Consider the following 7,746-nt stretch of genomic DNA (forward strand, 5'->3'; position numbering starts at 1 on the left):
AAACATTCGTGGTGTGTGGTGCGGTGCCTTGGAGGTAGAAACCCACACTAACACAGAGCTTAAACACGAAAACGCAAATATATGGTTGTGCTACTCTAAAAAATACGTGGACAGGAAGGTATACACAATGTTTCGGGCAGACACCCTTCTTCAAGTAATACACTCTTAGAAAAAAGGGTCAGTATAGTCCTCCCTAAAGGGAGGAACGCTCTTGACACATATGTTCCTTCAGAAAGGGAGAAACTTTCGTCCCTTAAGCAGGGGAGGAAAAGTTCCTCCGTCAACTGCATCTCATTATGGCGGCCACGAATCGAGCAAATCGAGCTCGGTAAGGCTTAACGAGAACACTATGTCTATTGCACGAAGCGAGAGGAGCAGGAAATAAAAACGTAACACGAGCTTTCCGCGAACAGTATTTATTTCCGAAGTTTCTTTACCCCTGCAGGTAAAGAAACTTACGTTTCGAAAGCATGCAGTCACTCAGTCTTCTCATCGTCAGCACTGCGATGTTCAACGGAGACAACCGGCACTCAGTTCGCGCACTTTATGTCCTACCTTTGCTATTCCTCGAGCCACAATTCCTTCGTCAACCGTTGCGTCAACCGCACATCACGGAGGAGTGAAAATCATTCGCCCGCAAAACCAAAAGCCGCTCTCAAAAAAAAACAAATCCGAAGCAACCTCTTGGCTTATCTCAGCACGGTAACACGAAATTATGGCGTAGCCGCGTAGCGTAAAAGGATGTTAAATCACTTGCCACCAGATGGCAGGGTCTAGCAGAGTAATCGCACGTAGCTAGGCTAGGTGGCGCTAGGTACCGCCCAATTCATGTTTTACAAAAAAATATTTTTATTTCCTTGCGCCACAATTGCGTTTCCTTTTCTTCGGAATCTCTAACACATGTAGACACGTTGCGCACACTACAAACATCAGGTCAACATATATTAACGCATACACAGGCATCGCACATACAAACATCAATACAACAGCACACTACCCCGATCACTACTACCGAGCCCTGCGTTTCCGTCTCTTATAGTGGTCGTTTTGAACGTACGGAATTTTTCGGTGACTCCCTAAGCAAAAAAAAAATATTCCGAACATGTTCATTTTTTTCCAGCAATGTCATATATCTGAGGCTATTTTTAATGGCTCAGGGGATGAATCTCTTATTAAAAAGAAGACGCTCGATCATGCCATAATTATTTGAAAGCCAATAAATCGAGCCGCTCCAATGTGGTTCCAAGCCATGAGTTTGTTTTCCCGCATGGCCCTTCGTAGCCAGTATTTATATTGTAGTGTTCGTTTTTCTATTTGTGCTGTTCGCGCAAAGCTGCAATTGCCGTCTCGAATTAATCTCTGTAGAGCGGATATCCACTCAGCTGGAAGTGATGCTTTACGGGCACAGAAATCGCTTTTCGATCAACTTGAATGCAGTCAAAGCCGCGACTTGCGAGCTGCGCCGTTGCGAGTTCGAAAACTTCTAGCGCTCATCCCAGTGCGGCACTTAGAGGACAGTTTCTACAGGAACCGTAATATATTTAAACAGTAAATTAAAGGATAGCGTTTTTTGTTTTTTTTTTTCGATTTTGCCTGTCTTTTTTTTTTTATGCTAAACTTCCATTATAAATATACGTACTTTCCGTCATACTTTCGTAGTGTTGTCTTTTCCCCAGAGCGCAATCGCTCTCGGGGACCGACAGTCACATTGGCCACTGTACGATAGGAGCTTACCGTTCAGACCAGCGTTCCAACATGACTATCCACACGTCGATCGACTGCACCTAATCCCTCAAGTGGTTTTAAACTCTTTAATGTAAAGCGGAATGTCATCCTGCGACACCCCGGCCCCTCCGATAACGGCCCGACCAGCGGCATCAATGCCCGACAGTTTACGTCATCTCATCTTGTTGTTACACCACTGATACGCGAACACACGGTCACATCGGCGATAATTCCAGTCTTCTGTTCACAACCCACAACACTGCCATCACGATGTCGCTGACACGAAGAAATACAGAACCACGTTGACGATGTTGCTGACACGCAGAAGAATCACGTTGAACGCCGGTTGGCACTCGGCACGGGACAACGGAACCGAACTCAGCACAGAAGGCACCCAGGCAGCCGGCAGGAAAACCTGCCTTCCTTGGACGCAGTTCCCGCGATTTCCATAACTTCGAAAACGTCGACACAGTTCCTCGTGGTTTCGCTCCTGTAGTTCCGCGTGTGTCTCGCAAATTGGAGACGGCCGTCTTACCCAGTGTATGCAGCGCTGCTGGCACTGCTCCGGAACTTCGCTGTTTCTAGCGGCTTCGTTAGCTCGTTTGATAAAATTAGTGGTAAAAACGTCAATGCAACCGAAATGTTCTGCACGTTTGGACTAGAAGACGGAATTACAGGCGGCCTTCGCCGCCGCTGAAGCTCAATCAACTCAACATTAATTTATTAAACAACGTGCGCGATGTGCTCGAAAAACGAAACCGAAAGAAGATGGGTCGGGAGGGCGAAAGCTTTCTCCGGTCTGCCTGGAGGAGGAAAACGTCTCGGAGAATAATAAGGACTTTAATTTTCCTTTCATCGGTCTGGGTTTGTTTATCTGTGTTTTGGTAAACAAAAATAAAAAAAAAATAAAAAACTTTACAAAAAGAAAAAAAAAAAAAAAAAACCACTTTTCTGGGGATCGAACCTTTGACCACTTAGTCAGTGGCGTGGTGTTCTACCCCTGCGCCAACTGAACAAGGAGGAACTCGCCCTCCTCCTTTCATCTAAACTGCTGTTCCTCCCTTCTCTGGGCAACTTGTCCGCAACAAGGAGGAACAGTCGCTTTTGCTACCTTTCTCCTCCCTTTTTTCTTAGAGTGTAGACGCGAAAAAGCGGCAAGGAAAAAGCAAGGGTCATACACGTCACAAAAATAGGGGTAGGTACATTGGTCGAGAGGTAGGGGAAGGTGAAATCATTAGAAGACGGACCACAACTTCTTCGCTTGTCATCTAATGCAGTATAAAAAAAAAAAGAAAGGCAAAGCAAAATTTGGGACGTGCAAGTACCACGGGACCTTGAACTTTCCTTATGGCGTCCTCCGCGAGAACACGACACCCAGAATGGTCTTCGGGGGTCTCCAGCCGCCACAACCACGACCACAGCGGTAACGACAGGTGGACGCGCGGTTCGGGATCGGTTCGAGGAAGTCGCCCGCTCTGGGTATCGGGTGACGTGTGTTAACTTTGGCGCCGTTTGTTTCAAAAAGATTAAGAAAAAAAAATACAGTTATTTTAACAGCAGTAGGTACAATTTATTGCTATTCATTTTAAGTGTTAATTTATTTGCCTCAGAGTCCACAGGCCTACTCAGTGCCAAAACTGCCTACGGGAGAAGGCTGTTCCAAAATTTGAACAGCCTTCCCCCCAAGAAAAGGTGAAGATATGCCCCCGAGAACGTCACAAGACCACATGGTTCGACGTGACGTAGACATGACTGTGATGACACAAGACCAATGTTGCCTGACGCAACCAAAGTTTCAGTTTCAGAATCTGCTCATGTTTAAATTAAGATTACAGAAATAATAATCCACATTTTGCAAATCCGAAGCCATAGAGCTGTTTAGTAGTGCTTTAGGAAATGAAATCACATGTAAGCCTAAACTTTTCTGGAATTGAGCGGAGTTGACCTTTAACTGTTAAAGCTTATTCACACGATGCATCTTTTCAACGTGCCACAGTTTAGCAAAACCGAGATTTCGCGAAATCGGCCTGTTCAGACGTGGCGTTTGACACGCGAAACCCGTGACATATTGACTCACGAGAATTTCGCCAAACCTTGTCGTCCGCACAGGGAATACCAAGGGTTTCGCATCAAAATGATATGAAGTATGCGCAGTGTGAAGAGACAGTCTGTTTTATAAATACCACTCCATGAACTTTGTCAGATTCGGCTCACTGGGTTTACTATTCCTGCCAAACCCGGGAAAGGCAGCGAACGTCAAAGAACAGGCGGATGATATCGAAGAATGGCGGACATTTTTGCACCGCTAATAAAAAGTCACCCCCAGCCATCATGTTTATATGCGGTGGCTGCACTCATTGCGACTGTTGTTGAGTCTGCGCCGTGCCACCAACCCGTACTGCCAAAGCGCCGTTCACACACCTGCAACCGAGTAGGACCAAGCCTCGTCGCCCATACGCACCGCTTCTCCGCTTGTCGCTCACCATGTTTGTAGAAAAAATCGTGAGGGTGCAGGCGAGCTGGTGAATATTAACCACGTTGAATTAACCTGAGACTGGGGTAGAGAAGAAGCATCAAAACATAGAAGGGACAGAAAATAGACAGGACGACGTCTCAAACTCAGCTCAAAGCTGAGTTGAGTTTGAGACGTCTCAAACTCAGCTCAGGGCTGAGTTTGAGATGTCGTCCTGTCTATTTTCTCTCCCTTCTACGTTTCGATGCTTCTTTTCTACGCCAGTCTCAGGTTAATTCAACATGGTTAATACCATGTTTGTTTTTTCTTTCGGCTTTGGCTCGGATACGGAATCGGCCAAAAATCAGACTTCTCCAAAAGCTTGCTCCTCCTCGAAGGTCAGACGTCAGAGCGAAGTCGAGCGGCCATTGGCAGCCTCCGCGTTTCTCCTTCGGGCGATTGGCAGACCTCGGTGAGGTTTCAACGAAAAATTGCTCCAGAAGCAAGGAACATGCGCCACTTTTTTCGGAGGCGCGCCACTTTTTCGGTCGTGTTCAGACAGGGAATCTGTTCCCCGAAACATAGTTTCGCGACAGAAGATTCGCCATCAAGATGCATCGTGTGAATAGACCTTTAGTATTTTTACCCTACTGGCAATGCTAAAAACAAACAGGTTGTTTTGACATACCTTCAAACTAGGTCAGGTTTTACAGGCTACCACCCTTTACTAGGCGCACATGCATTTCCTTTCCTCATTCATTCGTCATTGTTTTCTCGAAATGAGCAAATCCCTGGCTTCTCTTGCATGTTATTCTCATATGTGTCTGACTAGCTTGATGCACTTGGAGGGTGTGCTCACTTTGTTCTTAATTAGTCATTGCTCATTGCATTTGGTTCCTAGCATCTCGAGTGGTCCCGTGCGTCCCTCTTGACCTTACAAGACACCCTACGAACCTGACCTTGGGCAGCGATTCGAATGGAACCAATTCAGTCCTCAAGTCAAGGCGAGTTTTCTTTTTTTTTTCCACCATTTTTGTAAACCGGACAGTGGCTGCATCTAGACTATGCAATACAATGATATACAATACAAAAACCATCTTTGTCTACTTTCTTTGAAAATGATAAAATATAGAGCCCACATAAGCCAATAATGGCTTTTGCGTGGGACAGAACAGGAGCCACTGGTATTGCACAAATAATAAAAGCAACAGAGCACACCAATATAAGTATAAATTACTGCAGTTCCACCTCCTTTTACGGCTAATATTAATTCCTGTAACTTTAGAAATATATATATGTAAAACATGTCCAATAATATTGAATCTTACATACCATAAAAAATACTAGTGTTTGCGACTTGCAAGGTAATTCTAGAGAAAAGAGAGCCTTTTTTATTACGTGTTTTCGGGAATACTCTATTATCTGATCCTATTACATTTCATGGGTCTTCTTTTCTCTTTTCATTTACTCATGTTTTTGCTAGTTTTTTTTTATTCTGGGGGATTGTATTCGCCTCGTGATCGAACCGTGTCGCCACCGTGCGGCCGAAATCGGGAACATGCGAAAGCGGGGATACCGCTCAGCATCGTCTGCTTCGGGCGTACAGTCAGAAGCATGGATCTTGACATTGCATGCCCATTCCCGGCCGAGCTGAGCCCTTTTCATTTAACGCTTGTTTTTGTTGTCGTTCCTTCCTACTAAAGGTTGTGTTGTACCGTGTCACGTTTGCGAAAATTCAGCAAAGCGATTATTATTAAAGGGGAACTCCGCCGATTTTTCGAGCTACCTAATCCAAAGGTATAATCTGAATGCGGTTGGCTTCTTGAGTCCGAAATGCTATCTCGTTCTCCCAGATTCACTCTAGTTAATTAAAAAAGTGATATTTTGTTTGCTGCCGAAACCGAAACATCGTTCTCCTCAGTTTCTCCCCAGTTTTCCCCGCCACCCAAGCGTGACGTCAGGGACGTGCAGCGAGGCGCGCGGCCGCCTTTCTTGCGTCTAAAGGCGAGAAAACGTTATTTGCACATATATTTTGCAATTATCTATATTTGCACAAAGTATGACCTTGGCCTATGTCCTAAGCTATGAGATATCGCTAATAATCCATTCTCTTTTTATTACAAGATGGCTGGCGAACAAAGGTCAAAGAGTCACGCAATACATTTTTCGACAAATTGCCAAAGCACCACGGAAAATGCTCGAAATGTAGGTACAAATGCCCCACACGCTCGTATAACCTGAAGGAACGTGCCATTCGTTTTAGAGTTCCTTTAGAAAAGGGTCTGTTGCAGGCACCAGCACGTGTAACTACTCTTGTGGCATGAATATTCTCCTTGGTGCTTAAGTAATTTAGCAAAAGATCTGTAAGTCATTTCTGAAAAGCGCTTCTGGTTGATGCCATTTCCAGGGCTTGTGCGTGTGGCGCGTACATTGCTCGCCTTCCAAAGTGACGAACAAGTGCGCGCTGGGCTGGGACCCAACACATGTAGACTGTGATTCTCGTAAACAATAAAGTGTATAGAATGGAATGAACTGTATTCGTGCAGATCAGATGGCACGTTACCGGTCATGAAGATTGTGTAAAAATGACAATTAAAAGAACTCTGCAACGACCAAGCCAAACATTAAGGTGTAATGGAATGCGTATAAAATACACAACTACGCTTTTCATCTTCAAATAAAGAATATTTGCTTGAAGATACAATAGTGTGTAAGGTACAGAAAGACATCATAAAACTTTTAATTCAATATACGTTAACTAAAGTTACTAAAAAAAATGTGTTCCCTCTTTTTTTTCTTCTTCTTTTGAAGTAGATTGCAACGCGTTCAAACACCCATCCACAAAAGCATATGGGAGGGGGTAATTCTATATAAGATCTTTTTTTTAAATTAAGTTTTGGTTTAGCACAGTTTCCATCAGCTGTGAATTCGCATGCCTGCCTTCAACGACATTAATATTTTCATGGTTTAAAAAAAAAAAAAAACTTTTCATCCCTATATAAAATTTCTCGGCAATAGAATAAATTACAGACGTTTTCATCACTTCTTCTGCAGAGAATATTGCACGCCAACCGTTTGACAAACCAGGCAAAGGCTCTGTTGTATATTAATGGAGCTCAACACCTGCTTCATAAACCTCTGTAATAGCAGACAGGAATAGCAATATGTCGAAAGTCATGTCTAAATTCAGACTTGAACTGACGTTTCACTTCTCGTCTTCAACATATCGGCCGCGCGAGTGGAACTCCGAGAGTAGCCCGACCTAGATTCGACGTCCAAAACAGATATAGTGTTTATAAAAAATTTTAAAAAATCACTGAGCCAATTTTGAATAACAAATGTGACTGTACAAGATGTTGACTATAGTGCTAGATTGTGTACTATTTTTCTCAATATTATTAACGCTCTTCTTTGGACGGATGTCGGAATGGTCACAGCCAGCTTGAGTTTGCGCTTGACACTCTTGAAGCTGTTCCAGCTGCTGAAGGATACTCGACTCGCAGCACGCAGCTATAAAGTATTCCGAACATAAGTGAGTATTTTCACGTTATGACGAAGTTATGACGAAG

This window comes from Ixodes scapularis, unplaced genomic scaffold, assembly GCF_016920785.2.
Source record: "Ixodes scapularis isolate PalLabHiFi unplaced genomic scaffold, ASM1692078v2 PGA_scaffold6__148_contigs__length_123643588, whole genome shotgun sequence".
Classification (NCBI taxonomy): domain Eukaryota; kingdom Metazoa; phylum Arthropoda; class Arachnida; order Ixodida; family Ixodidae; genus Ixodes; species Ixodes scapularis.